Below are 13,105 nucleotides of genomic sequence, written 5' to 3'. Positions count from 1 at the left end.
AGCATTTTCAACTACGTTGTCATAAGTAATGTCTCACAATTAACTCACCAAATAAGCTTTATTTTTTTTTTAAGATTTTATTTATTTATTTGACAGAGAGAGACACAGCGAGAGGGGGAACGCAGGCAGGGTGAGTGGGGGAGGGAGAGGCGGGCCTCCCGCGGAGCAGGGAGCCAGATGCGGGGCTCGATCCCAGGACCCCGGGATCATGACCTGAGCCGAAGGCAGACGCTTAACGACTGAGCCACCCAGGCGCCCCTCACCAAGTAAGCTTTTTTATTAGCCTCCTTGGACGGATGAAGAAATTGTCCTAGAGAGGTTTGTTAGATCAGGGAGCAGTGCCAGAACATTACTATGGACTAAATCAGAGGTTTTTCAGGATAACTGCCTTGGATGGGCATAAAGCTCAGAAACCAAACATCCTGTGACCTCATCATCTACTAGTCTAGAATAATACTTTTGCTGGATCTACTTGTCCTCCCGGACTACCAACAGCTCTATCCCAGCAACCCAAATCGCCAAAGTGGAGCTATTACTCTTATTTTTAATGTTACTTTCTGGTTTGGGCTGGGCTATGGGGAGTCCTTTAGGCAAAGTCAAAACTGAGAGGGAGTCGGATGGGGAGTTGATTGAATTCTGAAAATTTCAACTGTTTTGGGTTTTCTGAGTAATGATTATTTTGAGGGCATTGGTGATAAATAGTAATAATTTTGTCCTTCCTATTGACAGGTCCACCTCCTAGCAAATTATTTGGAATGAACATGAGAAATGTAAGTAGGGATTTTTAAGTATCAGTTAAAGGAACCTAAATTGTTTGTTTATGAAATGATGGCAGTTAATTTGGCAATACCATTTCTGGATGTATACAGTTAATTGGCAGTTAATTATCAAATTACCATTTTCGAAGAGTATATTTAATACATGGAGAGGGGTCTACACAGGTCTGTCACCACAAGCACTGACAAGTATCCTAGAGATACTTGTCCCTCTGGGCCTGTAAAAGGGAAGATGGGCTGTGTGTTTCCTAATGTCTATGATGTATGGCAGGTGTTTTTTGGCCTGAGTGTTTTCATTTATCCTGTAACCTCCTTTGTCCTCAACAAACTTAAAAGGCAGGAGGCATTCTTATCTTTTTAAGAACTGAGGCTTAAGCTTAGGAAGGCTAAGTAAACCAGCCCTGTTGGTGCCAAAAGAAAACCTTTTCACTAAAGCACACCTTTCATGTTGTTGATCCAGGTTTAGAGTCGACAAATATTTAATGAACGTCTACTTAACACCAGGTGCTTTTGAGTATTTTATCCAATCCTCATGACAACCTACCATCCCTTTTGCTCATTTCAGCTGATCACCTTGAAATCAATTAGCAAGCCTTCTTTTTTTTTTTTTTTTTTTTTTTTTTAAAGATTTTATTTATTTATTTGACAGAGAGAGACACAGCGAGAGAGGGAATACAAGCAGGGGGAGTGGGAGAGGGAGAAGCAGGCTTCCCGCTGAGCAGGGAGCCCGATGCGGGGCTCGATCCCAGGACCTGGAATCATGACCTGAGCCGAAGGCAGACGCTTAACGACTGAGCCACCCAGGCGCCCCTAGCAAGCCTTCTTTTTTTTTTTTTTTTTTCTTCAAGATTTCATTTATTTATTTGACAGAGAGAGAGATAGCGAGAGCAGGAACACAAGCAGGGGAGTGGGAGAGGGAGAAGCAGGCTTCCCGCTGAGCAGGGAGCTCGATGTGGGACTTGATCCTAGGACCCTGGGATCATGACCTGAGCCGAAGGCAGACGCTTAACGACTGAGCCACCCAGGCGCCCCAATTAGCAAGTCTTCTAGGAAAATAGCCCACTCCCACTGGTAGGACAGGAGATAATCCATGGGAATGTTATGGTCCCCCTTTCTAAATATGATGGGACTTACATGGCAAACTTTGAATTGGAGGGAGCATTTTCTTCCACTGATGACAATTAAGTCTGAAAATGCCGTTGGTTTCCTGTGATAGATGCACACATCGTGATGACTGGGGCTCGCTGTTGATCTGACCCTTGGATCAATTAGGTGTTACTTATGAAAAAGCATCAGGTGGAAATTCTGGCGTGGCTACAAGCCAGGCTGTGAGAAGGGGATGGATAGGTGGGCAGGCAGGGGTCCCGAGTTTGAAGGGCCTTGGATGTTATTCTGAGACATTTGCGTTTTAATCTGTGGGCGGTGGGAGCCACAGCAGTGTTTAAAAGGGAAGTGACATGATGGGTATATGTTGTAGGTGGAGTCCTGCAGCGGAGCTGAGGAGGGATTGGAGCAGGCGGAATGGAAGCAGGGAGGCCAGGAAAAGAACTATTGCAGTTAGTTAATTGGAATGAATGTGGAAGTGTCCAGTAACTGATAAAAATGCTAACCGCTATCATCGGCTGAGCTCTTCCTGTGTGGCCAGATTCTGTGCAAGGGGCTTTGTACGCATTATCTTATGTACCCTTTGAGCTAAATACTGTTGTCCCCATTTTACAGGGTAGGAGGCGATGAAGATGACTTGTATAAGGTCACACAGTGACTAAATGGTAGAGCCAGAGTTCAAATCCACATCTGTCTGAATCTAAAGCCTTAAGGCTGCAAATCTAAGTCTATGTTGCAAACTTAAACACCTGAGACTAGTACTAGGCAGACTCTCCAGATCTTTGTACAGCAGAACTTGCCATATAAAGTACCAGTCTAGTTGATCTGCATCTAAGACACATCCCAAATCTGTCCTCTTACCTCCTTCGCCTACCACCCCAGATGAGTCAGCATCAGTTTCTGCCCGCGGTCCTACGGTAGTCACCTAACTATTTTCCCAGCATCCTCACTTGCCAACCTAAAACCTATTCTTCACATAATAGCCTGACGGATCTCTTTAAAATCTAAATCAGGGTAGGCGCCTGGGTGGTTCAGTCAGTTAAGTGTCAGACTCTTGATTTAGGCTCAGGTCATGATCTCTGGTCCTGGGATCCAGCCCAGCATCCAGCTCCATGCTAAGTGCAGAGTCTCCTTGAGATTCTCTCTCTCTCTCTCTCTCTCTCTCTCTCTCTCTCTCTCTCTCTCGCTCTGCCCCTCCCCCGCACTTGTGCGTACACGCTCTCTCTCTCTTTCAAATAAATAAATAAAATCTTTAAAAAATATGGGCACCTGGGTGGCTCAGTCATTGGGCGTCTGCCTTTGGCTCAGGTCATGATCCCAGGGTCCTGGGATCGAGCCCCGCATCAGGCTCCCTGCTCAGCGGGGAGCCTGCTTCTCCCTCTCCCACTCCCCCTGCTTGTGTTCCCTCTCTCGCTGTGTCTCCCTCTGTCAAATAAATAAATAAAATCTTAAAAATATATATATTAGAATATATATTTTAACATTTAATTAATTTAATTAATCTTATTTAAATTTTTAAAAAATATATATATTAATCCAAGGGCACCTGACTGGCTCAGTTGGTAGAAAACACTTTTTTTTAAAGATTTTATTTATTTATTTTTTTAACTTTTTTTTTTTTTAAAGATTTTATTTATTTGACAGAGAGAGACACAGTGAGAGAGGGAACACCAGCAGAGGGAGTGGGAGGAGGAGAAACAGGCTTCCCGCTGAGTAGGGAGCCGGATGCGGGACTCGATCCAAGGACCCTGAGATCATGACCTGAGCCGAAGGCAGACGCTTAACGACTGAGCCACCCAGGCACCCCAAGACTTTATTTTTAAGTAATCTCTACACCCAGTGTGGGGCTCGAACTCACAACCTTGAGATCAAGAGTCGCATCCTCCACCAACTGAGCCAGCCAGGCCCCCCATGTGCTCTCTATTCTTTTCCATTGATCTGCGTGTCTTTTTCTGTGCCAGTTCCATACTATTTTAATTACTACAGCTTCGTACTGTATCTTGAAACCTGGGACTGTGATACCTCCCGTTTGCTCTTCTTTCTCCAGATTGCTAGGCTATTCAGGGTCTTTTGTGGTCCCGTACACGTTTTGGAATTATTTGTTCTAGTTCTGTGAAAAACAACATCCACCCTCTTAATTAAGTGAAAGCAGGCACCTTATCTTTCCCACCTCTGCATTCTGGCACCTTGGACATGGCATGGCATTTTGCAGGCTCTTAATAAAACTCATGGAATGAAAGGTTGTAGTCACAGTAGAAATACAACTATATTATTAACAAAAAGTTAGGAATTATCCTTGATTCTGCTCTCTGCCACTCACAATTCCATCTGCAAATCCTGAAGCAAAACTACTTCTCACCACTAAACATATCCCCATATGTCCGCTTTTCTGCATTCCCACTGCTCCCATCCTTCTGCAGCTCCTGATTGGCTCTCTCTGAAACACCACGACCACCTCCCAGCTGGTCGCCCAAATCACTGGCCTTGGGGCCCCTCTCCTGACTGCAAACTGATAGCTGCTGGAAGCAAAGAATCAGGTGTGTTATTAGGGCAGAAGTGTTTGTTTATGTTTATTATGTCAAATGAAAATGTGCTAGCTGACCTTACCATGTGAGTTTGCTAGGCTGCTATAACCGAATACCACAGACGGTGTGGCTTAAACAGCAGAGAGTTATTTTCTCACAGTTCTGGGAGGCCGGAAGCCTCAGATTCAAGCGTCGGCAGGTTTTCTTTTCTCTGAGGCCCCTCTCGTGGGCTTGCAGTGCTGCCTTCTTGCTGTGTCCTCACATGGTCTTTTATGTGTGTGCACACGTCTGTGTCCTAATGTCTTCTTATAAGGACACCAGTCAAATTGGGTGAGGGCCCACCTAGGTGACCTCATTTTACCTTAATTACATCTTTCCGGGCCCTATCTCCAAATACAGTCGCAGTCTGAGGTACTAGGGTTAGAATTTTAACATACCAATTGAAAGGGGGTGGGACACGATTCAGCCCATCACACAAACGACATCTGTCTGGTACTGCACAGAACTGCCCGCTCACATGACAGTCCTTTAGATAACATCCTCTCTTTGCAAAGCTGAGGGAGGTTGTTGTGATAAAAAGTATTGTGTGTAGATGAATGTGGAACAGGAAATGAGTCCTAATTCCAAGGTTTGAGAAGGTGTGCGGTGCGAAACAGGCATTAAGTTCTTAGGACATACTGGATTTGTTTGGACTTACCTACTTAATGAACAGAACTGTTAGGTATTTCTGTAGGCCTAGGGGGTCATGAAACAATTATGGAAACACTAGATGCACCATGAGTTGTGAAAATGTGGCAACCTCCTTTACTCCAAACAGGTCAGTGGATCCCAGAGATCAGAGACACCAGGGAAGATTTTAATTAAGCAGATTTCTCCAGGTCCCACCCTAGACCTATTGAAAAAATATTTGGGAGTTAAGCCCTGGGTCAGTTTTGGGATCCACTGGTCTAACCTAACCCCTTCATGAAGGCCTAGAAAGGGAAATGTTTTGCTAGAAGTCATACAGCAAGTTAGTGGCTGAGCTGGGACTAGAATCCAGATTCTAATGGAACTATCAGATTCTCTTCATCTTCTCGAGGATTTCTCATATCCACACCTGCCAATGTCATGGCAATCTGCTGCTTAAAAACAGGCATGACCCTGACCTCAAAGACAGCAATTACATGGACAAACTCTATGTTGAATACATCAGTTGCATTTTTTAAAAAAGATTATTTATTTATTTATTTGAAAGAGAGTGAGAGCAGGGGGAGGGGCAGAAGCAGAGGTAGAGGGACAAGCAGACTCTGTGCTGAGCAGGGATGTGGGGCTCAATCCCAGAACCCTGAGATCATGACCTGAGCAGAAATCAAGAGTCGGACGCTTATCTGAGCCACCCAAGTGCCCCACATCAGTTGCATTTTAAAAATTTATATTGTGGGGCACCTGGGTGGCTCAGCCGTTGGGCATCTGCCTTCGGCTCAGGTCATGATACCCAGGGTCCTGGGATCAAGCCCCGCATCGAGCCCCGCATCAGGCTCCCTGCTCGGCGGGGAGCCTGCTTCTCCCTCTCCCACTCCCCCTGCTTGTGTTCCCTCTCTCACTGTGTCTCTCTCTGTCAAATAAATAAAATCTTTATTTATTTATTTTTTTAAAAATATGGAACGCTTCACGAATTTGTGTGTCATCCTTGCGCAGGGGCCATGCTAATCTTCTCTGTATCGTTCCAATTTTAGTATATGTGCTACGAAAGCACATAAATAAAATCTTTAAAAAAAAATCTATATGAGGAAAACCATGAAACTCTGGTGAAAGATATTAAAGAAGAATTAAGTAAATGGAGAGATATTTCATGTTTTTGGTTAGGAAAACTCAATATTGTCAAGATGTTCATTCTTTTCAACTTGGTCTGTAGATTCAGTTCAATCCCAGTCAAAATCCCACAAGTTCTTTTGTGGATGTTGACAGGTTCTAAAGTTTATATGTAGAGGCAAAAAGAATAGCCAACTCAATATTGAAGAAGAACGAAGTCAGAGTGATGTAGGCAGGCCAGGTCTGAGGATCTGGAGGGGGTCCTGCAGGACCAGCCAAGGCGGTCCCAGGGTGCATGCAGAAGACATCAAATGGGAGCAGCAGGAGGTGAGAGGAGAGTTTATTGAAGGTACAGAGAGAGTGCACGTACAGACAGAATGTCTGGGAAACTCAGAAAGGAAAGGAGAGAGAGTCTCATCTTTGCTCAAATTTTTGCTCTGCAAAGGGATTTTTACTGATGATCATAGTCTGGTGTATGTGACCTCTTAGGCAACCAGGAACCAGTTAGATGAGGTCCAGGTGTTATTCCTTGGAGCCCGGGGGGTCTTGGTGTCGATTTCTAGCACCAGTGGTCTGGAATATGCATATGATGGCTTGTCTGGTCATTCTCACCCGGTCCTTCCTTAGATGTTGTCTATTCTAGAGAAATCACCAACTCCTTGTCCTTTACAAGGAGGACGTATGCTATTTGCATTCCGAGGCTTGTGTAAAAGTAGGGGTGCAGGTCCTAGCAAGAATAGAAGCAGGAAAAGGAGCAAAAAGCAGATTTCTCTGCAGTCTTTCAGTTTCCCTATGCCAAGAGGACTGATACGACCCAAATTCAAGACTTCCTATAAAGCTACAGTAATGAAGCCAGTGTGGTATTGGTGAAGAATAGACCAATGGGTCAATGGAGCAGAATAGAGAGCCCAGATATAGAGCCACATAAAAACAGCCAGCTCCTTGACCAAGGAGAAAAGGCAATACAATGGAGCAAAGAGTCTTTTCAACAAATGGTGCTGGAACAACTGGACATCCATATGCAAAAAAATGAATCCAGGCAGAGACCATACACCCTTGACAAAATTTGGCTTAAAATGGATCATAGACCTAAATGTAAAATGCAAAACTGTGAACCCCCTAGGAGATAACATAGGGGAAAATCTGGATGATCATGGAGATGGTGATGACTTTTTAGGTCCAGGAAAGGCATGATCCGTGTAAGAAATAACCTACAAACTAGACTTCATTAAAATTAAAAATTTTTGCTCTGCAAAGGCCATTGTCAAGGGAATGAAAAGCCAGACTGGGTGAAAATATTTGCAAAAGACATAACTGATAAAAGACTATTATCCACAATATACAAAGAACTCTTAAAATGCAATGATAAGAAAACAACCTGATTAAAAAATGGACCAAAGATTTTAACAGACCCAGAACAGATGACAAGTAAGCGTATGAAAAGATACCCTACATCATGTAACCCCAATGAAATGCAAATTAAAACAACAATGAGATGCCACTATACACCTATTGGAATCCCCCAAATCTAGAATACTGACAACACCAAATACTCTCAAGGATATGGAGTAACAGGAACTCTCATTCATTGCTGGTGGGAATGCAAAATGGTACAGCTACTTTGGAAGACAGATTGATGGTTTCTCACAAAACTAACCATAATCTCACCATACAATCCAGCAATTGTGCTCCTTGGTGTTTACTCAAAGGAGTTGAAAACTTATGTCCACACGAAAACCCGCATATGGGTGTTTATAGCAGTTGCCAAAACTTGGAAGCAACCAAGTCCTTCAGGAGGTGAACGGATAAATAAACTGTGGTCCATCCAGACAACGGGGTATTGTTCACTACTAAAAAGAAATGAGCTCTCAAGCCATGACAAGACATGGAGGAACCTTAAATGCATATATCTAAGTGAAAGAAGCCAATCTGAAAAGACTACATGCTATATGATTCCGCTTATACAACATCTGGAAAAGGCAAAACCATGGAGGTAATAAAAAGATGAGTGGTTGCCAGGGGTTGGGGGAGGGAGACATGAACAGGGCACAGAGGATTTTTAGGGTAGAAAATATTCTATGTGATGCCGTAACGGTGGATTTATATCATACGTTTGTCTAAACCCATAGAATGTGCTACACCAAGGGTGAACCCTCATGCAAACTATGGACTTTGGATGATAATGACGTGTCAGTGTAGGTTCACTGATTGTAACAAGTGTACTATTCTGGTGGGGCACGTTGACAGTGGGGAGGCAATGATTGTGTGGGGGTAAGGGGGGGTAGAGGAAATCTCTGTACTTTGCACTCAATTTAGCTTTAAACCTAAAACCACTCTAAAAATTAAAAGTCTAATAAAAAAATTTGTAGATCCTTTTGTGGCTCATAGATGTGACGACTGGGAGTTCATGCTATTATTGTGTGAGATGTACTACCCTCCACCCTTATCATGACACTGGCACGTTACTGGTCTGATATAGAAAAGAATCTGTCTAGAAGTCAATAAACAAGTTTATGTATCCCCATTAGTAGCACTACCCATTTAATGAAGTAAAAAGAGGGTTGTGGGAATTATACAATGCTAAGTAATAAAAAATATTTTAGTAAGTATTCACCATGTACCTATTGAAAGACACAGGGGACGATACAAGAGAAATATAAAATGGGGCTCCTGGCTGGCTCATTTGGTAGAACATGCAACTCTCGATCTCAGGTTTGTGAGTTCGAGCCCTATGTTGGGTGTAGAGCTTACTTAAAATAATAATAATAATAAAACACACACACACAAAAAATGTTGTTCCTGCAAAGCTAAAAGTCTGGTTCTTTGGCCTGAATTGTGAGAAATCAATAATGCAAATGGACTTTAAACCCTCAGTGCTGTGTTGTTCCAACTCTGTATCTATAATTCAGAGGCGGAGAAAAAGTGTCCACTGTTTTTGTTTTTAAGATTTCTTTATTTGAGAGAGAGAGAGTGTGAGAGCATGGGGTGGGGGAGGGGCAGAGAGAAAGAGAGAATCTCAAGCTGACTCCCCACTGGGCATGGAGCTGGACATGGGGCTCAATCCCACGACCCCGAGATCATGACCTAAACTGAAATCAAGAGTTGGGCGCATAACCACCTGAGCCACTCAGGTGCCCCCAAAAGTGTCTACTGTTAAAGGTGTGTTCTCTAGCAGATATGTAACATCTTGTTTGCCTCAAGTGACAGAAGGAATGTAAAAAAAAAAAAAAAAAAAACCAACTCTAAACCATAAAGTGCTTTACAGAGACAGATTATTAATGTTACTTTGTGAGATGAACAGCCTAGTTCCAGGACCTGTTGAAAGTATACAGTGACGCAAAAAGATGGCGTAGAATTTGAACAAGGATTAGAAAGGAGGCCCCTGAGGATTTTAAGTTCTGGTCACTTGAGGATTCCACTAAGTTTCAGATTTGAGGAGCCAGATGGGAGCCTTCAAGCCCAATGGAGAAGAACAGAGATTACAATGTTTTTGAGACCTGGGACCCAAGAAGAAAGACTAAGGGAATTAGAACCATGACACCCGAAGATAAGGTGTCGTTATTCATCGAGAAGAAAAAGCTAAGGGCTGTCTCTTGTTGAAATAGGTCCAGGGAATCTGGAAGATTGCTCGGTCACTGCCGCCTCTGGGAATTGTATCTTGGCTCTGGGAATAAGCCCAAGGCCCTCTTAGTTCTCCCTGGTACTTGTCTGAAGTGTCTTCTGCCTAAGAATAGGCTCAGGCAACCATTCTGAATACAGAGCTGCGGGAGTTCTAAGAGCCAGGCTTGTAAAGGTAGGTCAAGGTTGAGGTGGGCTGGGGAGGAGGTTAGCCAGCATTCCCCCTGAGGGTCTTTACTAATAGTGGTCTCAGAAAGTGTTCACAGTGCTCCCTTGGCTAAGAATTCTCCAGGAACGTTCACTGGAGAGGCACATGATTCCCCATCACCAGGCACACATGGTCCCCTCGGAAGCTGTGATATTGGTAGTTACACACCCTTTTCAGGGGCAAAAGGAAACTTAGAGCCTTGTTTGAAGCAATTCCTAGTGATAAACATTCCAGAGAGATGCCCCCAGGACTTGGGCAGGCGGCTAAGGGTGCCCGGGGGAGAAGGGCAGAAATAAAATGGTTTTGGCACTTGGGACCCAGGAAGAAAGCCTGAAGGGCTCAGAACAGTCGCTGGCATATAGTAAGCCCTTTGTGTTTATGGCAGAAGAGCGGGCAGATTGCGTGTTTAAATAGGGTGGTCAGGGTAGATCTCACTGAGAGGGCGAGATTTGAGCAGACGTGAAGAAGGCAAGGAAATCTGCTCAATGGGTCTCTGAGGAAAGAGCATTCCAGGCCTGAGGAATAGCCATAGCAAAAGTCTGGCAAGTTCCAGACACTCTGGGGCTGGGGTTGGGTGAGAGATGAGAAACGCAGTGTTCCTGCTCACATCAGGCCTGTGAGGCCCTGGGGAGGATTTGGGCTTCCACTCTGAGTGAGGTGGAGCCACATGAGTGTTCAGCAGAGGAATGACAAGATCTGTCTTCTGCTCTGCTGTACTGGGAACGACATGGGAGTGGTGAGGGGCAAAGGTCAGAGTAGGAAGCTGTGGTAGGAGGCTAGGGCAAAACTGGGCCAGATATAGTGAGGCCAGAGGAATCAGGGGAGGTGGTAGGAGAGTCTGATTCTGGAAATGCTGGGAAGCCAGCATTGACTTCTAAGGGACTGGTACAGGGTAGTGAGAGTGGGCCCAGCAATGTTTGCTGTCTTTCCTTATGTGCTCGAATGACTGTGTTGTTTAGCCTGAGTTGGATGGATGTGGTTGCCATCAAATGGTTGGGAGAAATAAAGGATCGTGTCAGACAGGCCGTTCTTTCATTCAGAGTCTTTACTGGGCCCGCCCCTCGTGTTAGGCGCAGGATGACGGACAATGCAAGTTAAGGTCATTATCCACATGGAGCAACCATTCTAGTCGTATAATTAGACAGTAGTCATGTAAGCAATGTCAACCAGGGATAAGGGCTAGGAGAAAAATAAAGTGTGGTATTGTGGCAGCATCTTGGGTTGCTCAACTTTAGGGGCTGGAAGAGCCCTCTGTGGAGGTGACATCTGCCCTGACGCCATTTCTCCTGAGACATCAGATGCTTGCCCTTAGAATGATCTAGACCATCAGAGGATGTGTCATGACCTCTCATGGAATTGCTTGAACTGAACTTCATTTCATCACAAGACCTTTTAAACCACAGCCAAATGAAACACTGTGTGGAAACTGAGGCTATTGTTGAGAATCTTGTCCACCATGAGGCTCAGTCATATCCCAGTTCCAAAAACTGTGAAAATACTGAGCTGATTTTTTTCTGATCTTTTGGCTGCAATCACGTAACCAATTGTTTTTCATTCTTTGCTTCTGTCACCAACAAGCTAAAAGTCAAGTCTACAACCCCTCTTCTTACAAGTGTATAGGACTGATGGCATTTTGTATACTAGCTGAATCCCTGTTTCAACTTTATTTTACTTAATCAAATTCATTCATTTTATTTATTTTTTTTTTATTTTTATTTTTTTTTAAGATTTTATTTATTTGACAGAGAGAGACACAGCGAGAGAGGGAACACAAGCAGGGGGAGTGGGAGAGGGAGAAGCAGGCTCTCCGCCGAGCAGGGAGCCCAATGCGGGGCTCGATCCCAGCACCCTGGGATCAGGACCTGAGCCGAAGGCAGACGCTTAATGACTGAGCCACCCAGGCACCCCTATTTTTTATTTTTCAACGTGGGGCTTGAACTCATGACCCCAAGATCAAGAGTCACACCCAATACCAACTAAGCTGGCCAGGCACCCCTCATTCATTTATTTTAAGTAAGCTCTAGGCCCAGCATGGGACTTGAACTCATGACCCTGAGAGCAAGACTCACACACTACTGACTGAGCCAGCCAGGCACCCTTGTTTCAACTGACTAAAAAAATTTTGAGGTTATAATTTATATATAATACTTCTACTCCACACTCCACAGGCAATCATTATAATGATTTCTATAATCATAGTTTTACCTGTTCTAGAATTTCATATACATAGAATCATGAAGCATATACTCATTTGCATTTTCTTTCACACAGCCTAATGTTTTTCAGATTTAGCCATGTTCATGCATGTATCAACAGTTTTATTGTGTAGTATTCCATGTATCAATTTGTTTATCCATTCACCTGTTGATGGACAACTTAATTGTTTCCAGGTTTGGCTACTATGAATAAAGCTGATGTGAACATTCCTTTCATGGACAAATATTTTCATTTCCTCCCTTCCTTTCCTTTCCTTTTCTTGAATAAATATTTTCTTGAATAATATTTAATATTTTCATTTTCTTGAATAAATACCAGAAGTAGAATTGCTGGGTCAGAAGAAAAGTATATGATTGACTTTATAAGAAATGGCAGGGACACCTGGCTGGCTCAGTCAGTAGAACATATGACTCTTGCTCTCAGGGTTGTGAGTTCAAGCCCCACATTGTGTGTAGAGGTTACTTAAAAATAAAATCTTAAAAAAGAAAAAAGAAAGGGGCGCCTGGGTGGCTCAGTTGTTAAGCGTCTGCCTTCAGCTCAGGTCATGATCCCAGGGTCCTGGGATCGAGCCCCGCATCGGGCTCCCTGCTCAGCGGGAAGCCTGCTTCTCCCTCTCCCACTGCCCCTGCTTGTGTTCCCTCTCTCGCTGTGTCTCTCTCTGTCAAATAGATAAATCTTAAAAAAAAAAAGAAAGAAAGAAAAAAAAAAGAAATGGCCAAACCTTTTTTCAAAATGGTTTTACTGTGTTCTAGCATGATATGAGAGTTTCCATTGCTTTATTTTCTTTATGGTCTTTTCTAGAATTTCATCTAGCATTTAGTTTTTTGCATCTGGCTTTTTTCCAATTAGCATAATGATTTTGAGAT

General features: G+C 43.6%; 2 non-coding genes across 2 annotated transcripts; one reads left to right on the top strand and one right to left on the bottom strand.

Annotated features, from left to right (window-relative positions):
• Positions 1–6,037: 6,037 nt before the first annotated feature.
• Positions 6,038–6,140, bottom strand: LOC118523192 (U6 spliceosomal RNA). Its single transcript, XR_004910981.1, has one exon. It is a non-coding gene; the product is annotated as a U6 spliceosomal RNA (small nuclear RNA).
• A 2,425-nt stretch (positions 6,141–8,565) lies between these two features.
• On the top strand, positions 8,566–8,672 carry LOC118523195 (small nucleolar RNA U13). The gene has a single exon (XR_004910984.1). It is a non-coding gene; the product is annotated as a small nucleolar RNA U13 (small nucleolar RNA).
• The last annotated feature ends 4,433 nt before the right edge of the window (positions 8,673–13,105 follow it).

This window comes from Halichoerus grypus, chromosome 6, assembly GCF_964656455.1.
Source record: "Halichoerus grypus chromosome 6, mHalGry1.hap1.1, whole genome shotgun sequence".
In the NCBI taxonomy this organism is placed as follows: domain Eukaryota; kingdom Metazoa; phylum Chordata; class Mammalia; order Carnivora; family Phocidae; genus Halichoerus; species Halichoerus grypus.
Note: the sequence above shows the minus strand (reverse complement) of the source record. Positions and strands in the feature narration are given on the sequence as shown.